Genomic DNA, 14,581 nt, shown 5'->3' with positions numbered 1-14,581 from the left:
TGGGATTTTACTCATTGAATATGGCTCTTGCATCTGCTTTGCCAGATTAGGGAGATCTAACAATAAACAAACAAAGACAAAAACCAGTGCATGCGCATGCCAAAAAGTGGTGCCGTTATCTCTGTACGGCTGCCACTCTTAGCCAGAGCCTCCCTCCTTCGTCCAACCAAGATGCCACATCTCCTGCCCTGGGGGATGAAGTTTTGATGGAAGCTGCTGCAGTTGGGGTTGGCTGCACCGTGCCTCAACGGCTGCAATCTGCTGCATCCCCAATGCGTTCGGGACCGGGGCAGGGTGATGGGGAAATGCCCCGCTCCTCCCAGCATGGCAGGACGGAGCCGTGCAAGCACGTAGGATGCTCCGTAGAAAGACATTCCCTTCCTGCCATGGCAAGAAGTCTGTCAGGAGGCACGAGATACGATTTTCACCCCAGTGTGTCCCACGTGACATATTTATATGGGTTTCAGTGCTCTTATGGGAACAAAACGAGGAGGCCCCAGGGCTGAAATAAGCAGTGTTCGAGATGACATTGGTCCCAGAGAGGGCCACGTTTATCTTGATGCCCACCCAACAAACACAACCTGCCTTTGCAAACCGTGGTGTAGAAAAACTTCTCATTGCTTTCCGGTATCAGCAGGCACAGGAATAATAACTGACTTGTGTGTGTGCATGCATGGGGATGGGGGAAAAGACATTTCTGAATAATGTGTTACTTTGTGTCAGTTGTAGCAACTCCCAAAAGCATTTGGGTATTTCAATAAACCCCAATTTCAAAAGAGAGTTTTTGCAACACAATCATCTTGAACCATAATAACTAAATTGGAAAGTAACTATCATCTGCTATGAAGACATTAAAACATCTATAGTGGAACCATCAGGCTCTGAATGCTATGGGAGCTCTGCACACATTCGCATGCACACATGATTAACAAAGAAAAAAGGAAGGAGAAAAGCACTGTCACTTCCAAGAAAACCCACAACCTACCACCTACATGATGAACTTTTAAGCGCAGAATGCAACATCCAATGAATTATTTATGAATTAATTTGCAATGAACAGTTTAGCAGTCAAAGGAAACAAAAACTGGCAGCGCAGCCCAGCCTGGGGTGACGGCAGGGGACAGGACTGTGCTGTTCCTCCGGCAAGAAGACATTTAGCAGTATAGATGATGAGTTGCACGCTAAGAAAGTTTAAGACAAAAATCCAGTTCCTAGCAAGCACCAGCCTGGTGTGCTAATATTCCAACATACCCTGCGACCCCACTTGCGCACCACACTGGCACATGCCGTCGTTCATCCAGTGCCAGCTGACAGATACAAGCGCTTTTTGGTCTCCAGGCATCTGCTGTGGCTGTAACCGCTCCGTCAGGAGTCGTCACCCACCGCCCCGCACCTTTCCCCCACCGCTCTGTTTTTATGCTAAGCTGAAACACTAGAACAGCGAGCTGCTGCTCAAAGGCTAATGACGGGAACAACGAAATCAGGAGATATAAAGGCCACATCCTGCTTTTAAATTAATTCTTTATAGCCAGGCTGTAAAAGGAGCTGCCCCTGCCCAGTGCTGGAATGGGCTCTGCACTGAGGGCTGCACACCAGCAGTGGCCTTTAGCAGGACATTAAATTAATGCTTTTGCGGGTCTTTTTTCTCCTCCTCTGTTGAGATCCCTGGTTTGACTATGCGGCTGCAGCCAAGCCCCAGTCCTGATGCTGGCCGCGCAGCTGCTTGACATGCTCTCAGGCTAACCAGCTGCTGTGTGCCTTATTTCTCGAATACAAACACGGATCGTGGGCATAAACAAACCTGGCTGGATTCCTGGCAGAGCTGAGAATTGCATTCAGTAGCTCCTGGGGCCGGGACAGAGGTGATAGGGGAGCTACCAGGAGAACATAGGCAGGGCAGGCTTGGGAGAAACCAAAAGCAGACCAGGCAGGTTGGCCCGGACTGGGCTGTTCTGGGCTTGGTGCAGCTTCTGTGGCATTGCCAGGCTGTCACGGTTTAACCCCTGCCAGCAATTAAGCACCACCCAGCCGCTCGCTCACTCCCTCCGCTCAGTGGGATGGGGGAGAGAATCGAAACAAGTAAAATTCATGGGTTGAGATAAAGACAGTTTAATAGGACAGAAAGGAAGAAAATACTAATACTAATAATATGACAATGATACTAATAATATGACAATGATAATAATAAAAGAATTAGAATATACAAAACAAGTGATGCACAATGCAATTGCTCACCACTCGCCCACTGATGCCCAGTTAGTTAGTTCCCGAGCAGCAATCCGCCCCCAGGCCAACTCCCCCCAGTTTATATACTGGTCATGACATCACACGGTATGGAACACCCCTTTGGCCAGGTTGGGTCAGCTGTCCTGGCTGTGTCCCCTCCCAACTTCTTGTGCCCCTCCAGCCTTCTTGCTGGCTGGGCATCAGAAGCTGAAAAATCCTTGATTTAGTATAAACACTACTTAGCAACAACTGAAAACATCAGTGTGTTATCAACATTCTTCCCATACTGAATCCAAAACATAGCACTCCACCAGCTACTAGAAAAAAAATTAACTCTATCCCAGCCAAAACCAGGACAGGCCCATTGTGCAAATAGAGCAGCAGACACTTCCCAACAGAGCTCCTGGCTGCTGCAGCTTGAATAATTTATAAATGCTTTTGGATCTTTTTTTTTTTCATTCATTTCTGGAGCAACACCAGTCCTGCCTGGTTCCAGTGGGGTGGCCGAGATTGCTGCTCCCATTAAAGCACAGTACGCCGAGCATGGTTTAGCTTCCTTCCCACAATGACTTTTATAATGGTCACTTTTCTAAGGTATATGCATCTCAGCTACCCTTAACCCTGGCTGTGCCCCTATCCCCAAGCCCAGCACAGTAGTACACAGTCCTGCCAGCCAACAGGGACATGGGGGTTTTTTGGCAGTGCCGCAGTGGAACCATTTCTTTGTGGGAAGAAGAGCAGCATCGCATCCCCCGGTAAGTCTGACTCACACCTGTGTAGGCTCTGAATGATGAGGTGAAGCCACGATATTTCCCCAGAGCGGGTGAGAAGCTGCCCTTCGTGTTGTCTTCCACCAGAAAGACTGGAGGTAAAAGCAGAAAGATTCTATAATAGTTCAAAGAAGTTGGCATCATCTGAAGTTAGAAACCAGCTGAAACATTTCAGACACCTTCGCAGTTTGAACTCTGCTCAGACTTTGGCTGTTGGGAGGACAGTCAATGTTTTCCTCCTGAAGACAGCAGACCAGGCAGAGCAGCTGAGAGCAGCTGAGAACAGCAGAGTCATGAGATTATTTTCCCGGTTTTCTTCCTTTCTGCTTTCTCCATTGACTTCTGGACCTGAAGCCATGTGCTTCGTGTCCATCAAATCAAATACTTGGGTGGGATAAAACTGATGGGCACGATGTGCCAAGGAGAGACCTGGGGTTTTGCAGTTTTGCAGGACAAGGACATTGCACATACAACTTGTATCACAGAGAGAGGTAAGAGCACGGTGAGACAGATGGAAGCTGGTGGGGCCCATCTGTCCCAGGCCTGAGAAAGGTAGGTGGACACAGGCACCAGCTTCCCGCAGTGAGTGCTGGATCTTGCTTGTCACTTTTTTCCCTCTCACACATGAAGACCTTTGTAACACCTAACAAGCAAAAACTGACAGCAGAAATATTGAAAGCTCTGCAACCATAGGGCAAGTTCAAGCAGTTCCCACTGAAATCAGTAGGTGCTCTGTCTACATATAGATTGTCACTCCCATTTTTAAGAGACAGAACAGCTTAAAATGAAAGGGCCAAAGTTTGGCACGATGTGAATGACAGTTTGGATCCAGATTAGTCCAAACCGTAGGCCAATTTGGCTCAGGAGAGTTGATGTGGGCTACTCCCTTCCTGAGGAAGACTAAAACAGCCATCAGGGCCAAAACAAGAAGGCTAAAAATAAATTCATACTTTAATAATAATAATAATAGTCTAAGGGCTACTGCCCTCAAAAGAATATTTTCATCCCTGTTTTACATGAGAACTGCAAGGAGGACTTTTTAAGATAAGCCTTAGAAGGTACAGAAATGGAGATGGCAGGCAATTCAGGGTAAACAGTTCATTCAATAAATTACAATGAATTATTTGCAGTTAAAAAACATCTATAAACTGCTAAATTCCATTAACATTGCATGGCCTATATAAAGTGACCCCTAATTGCATATTAAAGAAGGATCTGTCTTTTTATGTTTTCATCTCACCACATAAAAAATTGTTAGGTGAGGAGCACATCATTGCCCAAACCAGCCCATCATGCAGCAGGCAGTAGGCTGAAAGCTCTAATGCACATATTATAGCATGCTGGGCTGCAGCAGAAATCTGGATGCAACAGGAATAGTTGCAGCATGCTTGGGACCATGGAGAAACGCTGTTCCTCCTTCAGATGGCGGAGCTGACCTAATGCTATAATGGCTTTGGTGTCACATGCACCAGAAGTCACTGCCAGACAGTTGTAAAGTTACATGGATGCCAGCAAACAACTGTATCTCTGACCTGACCACAATTACTCAATTTATGAGAGCAGATGGGACTTGGGGATATTGTTATTTTACTGTTGACAGAATGGAAAGAACAAGCTCCAGCGCCCATGCCTGACTCTTGCCTTAGAAGGACCTAAAAAGAATCCAGAAATGTTAAATTCATCTCTTGCCATCCCAAAGAAATGGTGAATTACGAGTCATTGTGTCCACATCACCCAAACACCCATCAGCCAACTATCGGCCAGCCACGTGGTGCTGCACAGGAGCCCAAGGTGCGTGGGCATCTGCACCTGAACAAAATAGTTAAAAGCCATAATGACAATACCTAGGCTGCAAATCTAGAAAACACTCTGGAAAATCTAGAAGCAATTGCTCTTTGGTCATATCTAGAAAAGAATACGCTCCCTGGAGGATATTGTGATGGAGTGACACTGGAACTGTCCTGGCTCATTTGGGTTTGCTCTATGCTGAGATCAAGTCATATATAATGTTCTTGTAAAATACTCTGTTGGTTGCAGTTGGATAAATGGCCAATTCTAAAATGATCCTTGCTGAACTGCAAAATCGATTAGGCAGTGATTTCCCACCTTGGATTTTTCTACGCCCCTCAAGATTTCTTGCTCTTGGAATTTGTCACATCCACGAGAAATTAAACAGGGTGCATTGCTCTAGTGGCAATTTCTCTGGCTTCCCTCAATCCCAGAAGCCACATGGAGTCTCCTGAGGTAGTTTGCTTGCAGTAGAAAGACTTAAAAGCTGACACTTTTCACTGGAAAAAAACCAAACCAAACCAACAAAACTTGGATGAAGTTAAACACAGGATTCAGAGTCCCTAATGCACAGAAACCCAGCACAGGAAAGGCAGTCGTCCTCCACCGAAACAGCAGCAGGCAAACTTCTTGCTCGCCACAAACCAGGCCATGATGGGCACTTACATCCCCAGCATCGTCTTGCACCAGGCAGCAGCACCCACGCTCAGCACCTCTGGGCTGGTGCTGCACTGCACTGCGCAGACAGCCCTGCCCTGCACGGCTCCTCGCTCTGATTAATGAGAACTCGGAGCCAGAGCGGGGAACTACAAGTCTTTAATATAACAACAGGTCACCTAACAGGCATTAGAAGCTTGTTGGGACAAGAAAAAGGCCTGTCTGCATTAGACTGCTAACAACTAGCTTTAACTTGCGTTTTCCCAGGAATATTGTTTCAGTTTAAGCCTTTTAGGAAGCTGTCGACCTTAGCAAAAATCCTTTCAAACAGGAAGGCTCAAGCGAAAAGATAGCTGAAAAAATTAGTGATGAAATCGTATTTTCTGATCCAGAAGTGCCAAGGCTAGGTCTGATTTCAGTGGGAACATTCACGTACCTAAAGAGAGGCATATGCTTCTGAAGCAGCCACTGGCAGGCTGCGAAGTAGCTCCCTCTCGGGGGTGGATGCAGCCGTGCCAGCGTGAGCAGGATGGGTTTTCTGTTCATCAGCAGGAGACAGATTTGGAGGGGGATTTTTTACACGCTGCACGGAGAGGAATTCCCAGAGGAATTAAAGCTTTTTCTCTTCTGGCTCTGGCGCTGGTGTTCAGGACTTCACCCAGCGTTCAGATAGGAGTTCTGCCTGGAGTGAGAGTTTAAAAGCTTCAGCAGAAAAAGTAGGTCCATTCAGCCATGTCAGTTATTCAAAACCCCAGAGACAAGGTGTGCTGAAGGAGTGGGGGGAGTCAGAGAGGAGACTGGAAAAGCCCTTTCTTCCGCTTAGGTTCAAGATCACACTAAGGCACTTCAGTTTTCGGTTGGGAAAAGGCTGCACAAATCATAGAGGAGGTGCTGGCAGTTCGCTCGTTGGAGCACAAGCTCTGCCAATGGCATCATTTGGATGTTTAAAGCCCTTGGCTCTAATTGTAGCATGGCCATGCTTGAATAAACAGTGCTAGGATTACAGTCATTGTGGAAAAATGGGATGGATTATGTCCCAGTCTGCCTGAGAGGGGAAGCTAGTTCTGACTTGGCTGGGCAGGGGAGCTGGCACAGAAAGCCTCTGACATCCTGACGCCTCTCCGAAATGATTTCCCTCAAGATGAGAGGGCTGATTAGGTGCAAAGAGAGAGGCTAAAGCAGACTGAAGCATCCCCTATGCAAATGCTCCGCTTACAGCCAAATGCATGCAGCCTAAGGTGATGGGCTTGCAGCCTCTTCAGCAGTCGGTTCTGCAGAGGGTGGGAAGTCGAGGGTCTCTGCTGGCCCCCCCAGAAGGAAGCAAGACTCCTGGGGACCAGGAATAGTTCCCACTCCTGCAAAGAAATCCAGCCCTCGGTCAAATCCCAGGCTGGGAGTCCAGCTAGAGCAAGACTCCGGCGCCAAGACACTCGATTCTCACACAAGTTGTCGCTCACCTTGTGGTAGGTGTCGTCTTAAATCATGTGTTTGGTGAACCCCAGGTAGATGGCTAATCCTGTAACAAGAAAAGCCACAGGCAGTGCTGGGAGGCCCAGGCCTCCAGGTCTTTATCTTTGTAGATAAGCAAGTTTTGAGTCTTTGGAAGAAATGCTCTGACTGCTGTTAATTATTGATCACTGAAGCCAAGCTTCTATGCCCTGGACATCTGCTGCTGCATGGCAGATGTGAAGACAGTGTTGAAATGAGACAACAGGGTTAGAAGACAAGCAAATATCACCATTGTAATGAGAACTGGTATTTTGCCTGGCTAGTCCATCTTCTTTCATGCACAGAAAGATAAATTGTATGGAATGGCTCTGTGGAAAGACAGTTCCTTCCTTTCCTTATTAATACTGAGAGTCAAAGCTTAAACACAGCAGACAAAACTCATATAGGACTAATGAAGTGTTGGAGCACAATCAAACCAAAAGGGCCTCCATCTCTGGCTCTCATTCCTCTGCCCTTTCTGGCCAGACAGAGCATTCCCTGTGCCCATGTGTTGGGGAGAACTGAGGAAGCAAGGAGCCATCAACAACAGTACTATCCCAGAAATAACAATGACTTCTCAAGAAACAGGAGAGCTGGAGGCCGCCAGCATTCAGACTTGGTTCATTCCAAAGGAAGGAAAATAACAGCACAACTGAGCAGTAGTAGGAAAACCTAGCTATTTTTAGTATGGTCCTTGGGGGAGGATTGAACACAAATTTGAGTTTAGCTCCTGTCTCCAAGAAACTTGGGACTTGCCCCAGCAGAAAGATAATCTGGGAAGATGAGTCCAAAATCATGGGTGCAGAAGATGCTCCATGCAAGACTGCTTTGTTCTGCCTTTCTTTTTCAAATGTTACTGTACTACCTCTGGTTTCTCCCTGGTGCACCTCCTAAGGTGGTGCTCTCAGCCTGACGCTGAGTAACAAACACAGTTGTGACTTGTACACAGTAATGAGATGCCAGGCACATGGAAAACCTGATAGGCAATGTTCTCAAATTCTCTGTTAATTACCAATGTTTGCTTAACAAATAGCTGTTAAAATGCCTCAGTGCACCAACTTTTCTGGGACCACTTTGTATTTCCCAGATGTTCAGCTGGCAAAAGACTGACAGATGCCTTCCTCTGATTGTTTTCCCTCTAACTGGCAGAAATTTGGAAATGTTGGTTTGACATTCCCTGCAGTAGATTCTGCAGACACCAGGTCAGACACCTCTGAGATGCAAAAAGTTGCTTTCCAAAATGATAAAGGCAAGCAAGTAACGTGAATTTAATGTGGAAACAGCATTCTTCCACCCCTTGGCTACACATGAAACCAATGTGAAGAGCAGCATAGAGAGATAATGTCTGGCTGTACCGATCCTAGCCCTGAGGCTCATCTGAGTGAGTTTACCTAGCTCTAGCCCAAGAACTTAGAGAGATCTGAGTTACCTCCAAGGCAGAATTAACATTTGACATATAGTTACGTAGGACAAAAGAGCTGAACTTCTCCATTCAGGGCCCTGAAACATCTTGCCTATGCCAATACCTCACACTCTGTCTATCAGAGTAGCCACTAGCTGGCACAGACTTGGAGGAGCTTCCTTGTAGGGGGAAACATTAATATTCAGCAAAGTGCTATTACTTCTGGCTTCTAGCTGCAAAGTGGAACTCGGGCCAGATTTGTGAATTTTCAGTCTTATGATAAAATTAGACAGAGCAAACTATTTGAGGAAGGTTGACTTTAAGACTAATGCATGAGGTTAGGGTCCAGGAAACCTTGTGCTTAGAACAATTCCGTATAAGCCATTTAGTATCTCTGTCTGCAGCTCTATTCTAGGAATTAACACATTTCTTGGGAGATACTTCTCTAACACATAGTGAAATAATTAGCACAAAGAACCTTCAGATAACCTGAATACAGAATCCTTTCCTAGTTCTACTCCAGTGTCTATCATATTAAGAGAAATGCACACTTACAGCCCTCTTGCAGGGGTTAACACAGAACTCTTCTATTTGCAACACACCTGAGGATTACGTAATGTAGAAGATGTTTGCCTAAAAGACTTAGACAAAATCTGGGAAAAACGGAAGTTGAGGACTAGAATAAATGAAGCAGAGCCCATGTGACATCCCTAGAAGAGACCTGTAGCATTTATCTTCTGCTGAGGTCTTGCATTGAATGAGCTTTGAGACATCTATGAAGAGACAATCTGCTTCCCACCATGTGTGATCTAAAGGCTTTTATATTGGAGTCTGGCTGAAGCTTATAAAATAAACCTATATTACCCAGATCATAAAAGGAATGATTCCTCATACCATGGAAGCTGACCTTCTACTTTAAGCAAGAAGGCTGTCAGACCCTATAATTTTCCTTGTCGGCTACCACCCATCAAGCAGTGACTTTAACTTCCATATGGTGCTAAAAAGAAAAGGATAATCCCACTTATAAAGCTGAACTTTGATTTCTAAAAATTCATGCATGTTGCTTTTATGTATAGGAATCCTTCCATTTTCTGGATGTACATCAGTACTTCTGCACTGAATGAAACTTTGATATACTGTTCAGCTATATGAAACCAAAGCATTTAATTATTTCCTCCAGAGCTTCCTAAACAAAAGTGGTTGAAGACCATCACAATTCAACACACTGTTGTATTTCATTGCAAGTGGTATTTTAATGGCTGAACAGCTCAATTAGCACTTACAAGCAATTGTAAGCAAATGCTCTCACAAGCATCCGTTTTGTAGGCGCTACTCTATAAAGTAACCTGTTAGTGAAAGATGCAAAACTTTGTCAGCCAGCATACATCTTGTTGAGTAAATACTGGATGGAAGATTATCAGTTCTGAGAGTAGGAAGAAAGGGAGGAGGTAGAGAAGCTGTTATCCTAGATGGCTGAGCTACCTTTTTCGGAGGACATCAATGAAGACATCTTGAAGTCTGAAGTGCAAATCAGCTCCCTTGAAACCTCCTAGAGAGATTCCCACAGACTGTTTGGGAATACTGTCTAAGTCTCACTCTGAGTGGATTATCTAGATTTTTTGGTAGGCATACAGTGACTGCCTTTACTGCATATAAACCAGTTGTTTGAGTTCTTCTTTGGGCATGTCAGCCCAGTTCCCTCCCACAACCAGTAATTTACCCAAGATACAGTTCAGAGAATAAAGTTCATATCAACTTTGGCCTGTCATAGAAGAATTATCACAAGCTTAATCATTTAAACTACCTAATAGCTAGTTCCAGATGTTTTGAAGAAAAGAAAAGAAAAGAAAAGAAAAGAAAAGAAAAGAAAAGAAAAGAAAAGAAAAGAAAAGAAAAATCATAGTCAAGAACAGATTTGTTAATCTTGTTTGAGTATTAACTGGGTAAAATATAAAAGGGAATTTTAAAAATCAGTTTCTGTCCTCTGTAGTTAGCACCCAGGGAAGAGATCTTCAGCAAATATTCATAGCAATGAAACATTTATAGACATACTGCTTAGGTTTACCTACAGATTTTCTAGTCGTGTTTCAGAACTAGCATCTAGGTGTCATTAGCCTACTCTGAAAACTCATGACCTGCGCATCTTTAAAAGTATCACATAGAAAATTCTTTCTAATCATATAGCAGACGTGGTAGAAATGTCTATTGTCTAAATGTCCAGTAATACCTAAGATTTCATAACTGGGATCACAATTTATAACTGCAAAATTTCTGTTGACTTTAAAGAAAACAGAATTTGGATCTCTGAAGCATTAGTACAGCAAACATAACAATCCTGCAAATGAACACCTCCCTAGGAAGAAGACTCCTAAAGCTATCTGGTTTAGTGTTTGGTTCAAAAGAAAGCCATACGTGAAAATCTTTCTGACTTGTAAAATACATTTAACTAAGCCTATCTGTCATCTATGCATCCTGCTTTATCTAACCAGTCTCTCTATTAGCCCTCCTCACCATGGTATCTGAACTTCTTCTGCTGGAGGTGTTATTCCAATTACTTTAGTGTAGCTGCTACCATGTAACAGAGCAAAACGTGAGCTTCTGTTAGGAAAATAATGCTCCAATTAGTTGCTCCCTCTTTGTCTAACAATGCAGAAAGTCACACTGTGAAGGATTGTTTCCAGAGCTTGGTCTCTGTGGTAGCCTCTCCTCCTTTCTTTTTTATCGTTGCCATCGCGATGTTGACACAGAAGTTTGGCAGTCTCCTGTCTGAATCACATATGGGAGCTCAAGCTATTTATGATAGTCAATACAAATCAAATACCTCCTATGTACATTAGCCACTGCTCAGCTGAATTTCTTTCTTCTTCTGTGCTGACCCAAATCTATGTAGGAGACAGAGAAAGTATTTTTTCTTATGCATCCTGACTCCTAATTGAAATAGGAAAACTCCTGAGAAGGAGAGCTGTAAATATGCAACAAGTCTGAAGAAACTGCTGTTTTGTGATCACGTACAAACTGCTTCTTTCTCCACAGCTCTCTAGGATTTAGAATAAATTTCATGACTGACAAAATATTTCACCCAGTCATAGCATAAGAAAGAATTTTAAACAACTTTGGAGACTGTTCCCAAGCTAAATCTTGGTGTATCGACCTTCTAGCTTAAAAATCGGATACCTTGCTTAAGGGTGGGATAATCAGCACTTCAGGCTTTTCACTGTGGACCCTCCTATCCCACCAGCAGTTGCAGTTATTTGTCAAGCTTGAAAGTAGTGGCTGCAAACCACCTCATTTCATTTCAGCTCTTGCTTTCCAGAAAATGAAACAACAAGGAGGTAACAGGACTAAAGAGCAATGCCTCACCCAGCTGCAACCAGAATTTCTGCTGGCTTATGTCCCTTCTGCTGGTGCACACACACTGCTGTCTTCCCCTTGCTCAAACAGCACCCAAATGCTCCAAGGGAGGAGTAGATCTGATCGTAACCTACAGCATCTTAAAATAAGGTGACTATGAAGACAAGACTTAAAGGTGCTAAAGCTCTGTGTCAAGCAATCACCACCACTTACCAATCTTAGCTATACAAAAAAAAACGAAGTTGTCAAATCACTTGAAGGAACATGATACAGCAGAGCTCCTTAAACCATGGACTTCACCCCAATTCAGCCCACAGAAACACCTTGCCTGGACATTGCTAAGGAAAGACACATGATTCCTGTAGGAGAGGCAGTATTTCTCACCATTTTTTTGATCTTAGGATGCTTCTAGTTGCAGGGCACAGCAGGCATCAGTTCATTATTGATGGGGTCCTATGGTGGAATTACCTCTTCTCTAAAAATGAATGCTCCCTCTGGGATGAGCTGGTTTTGGCTGGGACAGAGTTAATTTTCTTCCTAGCAGCTAGTATGGGGCTATGTTTTGGATTTGTGCTGAAAACAGTGCTGATAACCCAGGGATGTTTTCATTACTGCTGAGCAGTGCTGACCCAGAGCCAAGGGCTTTTCTTCTGCTCCTCGCCCCACGCCACCAGCGAGCAGGCTGGGGGGGGCACAAGGCGTTGGGGGGGACACAGTCAGGAGAGCCGACCCCGACTGACCCAAGGGATATTCCAGAGCATACGACATCATGCTCAGCATCTAAAGCTGGGGGAAGAAGAAGGAAGAGGGGGATGTTTGGAGTGATGGCGTTTGTCTTCCCAAGTCACCATTGGGCGTGATGGAGCCCGGCTTTCCTGGGGATGGCTGAACTCCTGCCTGCCCACGGGAAGTGGGGAATGAATTCCTTGGTTCGCTTTGCTTGTGTAAGTGGCTTTTGCTTTACCTAGTAAACTGTCTTGATCTCAACTCACAAGTTTTCTCACTTTCATTCTTCCGATTCTCTCCCCCATCCCACCGGGGGGGGGGGCTGAGCGAGTGGCTGTGTGGGGCTTGGCTGCCGGCTGGGGTTAAACCATGACATGGGGGTTGGGGCGGCAGGGGGGTGTTGGGGTTTTGGTCTGGTGTTTTTTTAAGAAGAGGTTAAAATGCTTTGCTATGACAAACCAGCACTTTGTACATGTATGTGCACACAGACACACACAAACACACGTTGGTAATATACATCTAAGACTGAGATACATCTATGAGAAACCACTTGCAGTTTTCCAGTCAGACTCTCAGCAGAACAGCAAATTAAAATCTGTTTATGCGTAGGAGGTAGGACTCAGCCTGATCGCTATGAGTTGTCTGGACAGTGTCAGGGAAGAGGACAGTCTCACATCCTGCTGTGACAGAGCTAATTTGCAATCCATCGCTGACTATCGCACATCCAGCCTCCCAGTGCCCTCTTTGGGGCAGCACCTGTCAGCAGTCCCATGTCATAAACCCTCATATAGCATATAAGATGATAAAGAGGATCTCGGGAAAAGAAGAGTTAATTCTGCCAACAGCATGAGCTATGCTTGCAAAGCCTTGAGCCTTAACGGCAACCACGGCCATGGGAATGCCTGCTCTGAGACCATCACTCATGAGGGGAGACAGCAAATACGGCTGATGTTCCGTGGCTGTTACAGTTACATCCCACTTGCTGCAGTTTCTCACTTAAACGTGACTGCTTCCGCTGAGCGGTAAAGGATCTACAGCAGAACCAATTCTGTTGAATGTACTAGCTGAAAAAGAAACTGCTTTGAAGCTTTGTAGATCATCGCAACCAGTAGAAAGGATTAGCTGATGATTTTGTGAATGAGGTGGGGTGGATTAGGAATGTGCTGGAATATATCTTTACTGGCTTAAAACAGGCTGGCACTTCAGAATCACCAATTTTTGCTTTTTTTTTTTTTTTTTTTTTTAAAAAAAAAAACCCCACCACCAAACTCAGAACATGTAAAGGCTAAATCCTGATTCTGTCACAGGTAGCAGCAGACATCTCTTCACCTTCACTCTCTCCCAGTACGGCAGAACCTGGCCTGACCACTGCAACACTGTGCTGATACTTACTTTGCTGATGATAACAAAGTAATTAAAACTCATTGTGTGTTCAAGGAAATAGCAACCCCCTTTCTACAGTGAGATCCAGCTCAGAACCTCAGAGCGTACAAAGCTCTTGAGATATTTTAAGGTTAACTGAAACATTTTGATTCACTGACAACACCTCTCTCCAATGGCTGTCAGAAAAGTAGAAAGGTGAATAAACTGCCAAGGTTTTTATACCACTGACCCCGTGGAGGAATTTCATCTCTATATACTGCTGTTTCAAACCACCTCCTGGAGTGCCAGCAGACATATTGGGTATTGACTTCCCGAACCATGTTAATATTGATGAAAAGTCATTTACTTCTCAAGCCTGATGAACAAATAGCATCTCTCCCAGGACTGTGGGGTTTTGTCCAGACTGTGATGGTTTTATACATACGTCAGCCAAGGTTCAGCTTACTAAAGGAAAGTGCTTATTGTATTAAAGGAGTCGCTACCTGAACAACTTTCAACATCGAAAGGTCATATATCTCTCCAACCATAGGCATGAAGCTTCTTAGATAAATAACGAACAGGAAAAAGTGTCAGAGTATTCAAAAAAGAATCTATGAAACCAAAGTGAAAGATCAAGGGGTTTGCTGATCAGAATCCTTTTCAACAGCCTTCTTTTTGGTTAAAAATAAGTGCGACTGACCTTGAAACCCTTCTTAAGAAAGTTTCTCCTTTGAGAAGTCACCTTCAGATCAGCAAGTGCTGAAGATTTAGTGTTCTGTAGTAACACCCCCACCACCACCTCCACTCCCCA

At 44.6% G+C, this 14,581-nt stretch overlaps 1 protein-coding gene across 2 annotated transcripts in view; it reads left to right on the top strand.

Annotated features, from left to right (window-relative positions):
* Positions 1–14,581, top strand: part of SGCD (sarcoglycan delta) — a 370,190-nt gene that overhangs the window by 351,943 nt on the left and 3,666 nt on the right. The window lies entirely within an intron of this gene.

This window comes from Accipiter gentilis, chromosome 26 (genome assembly GCF_929443795.1).
Source record: "Accipiter gentilis chromosome 26, bAccGen1.1, whole genome shotgun sequence".
NCBI classification, from domain to species: Eukaryota; Metazoa; Chordata; class Aves; order Accipitriformes; family Accipitridae; genus Astur; species Astur gentilis.
Note: the sequence above shows the minus strand (reverse complement) of the source record. Positions and strands in the feature narration are given on the sequence as shown.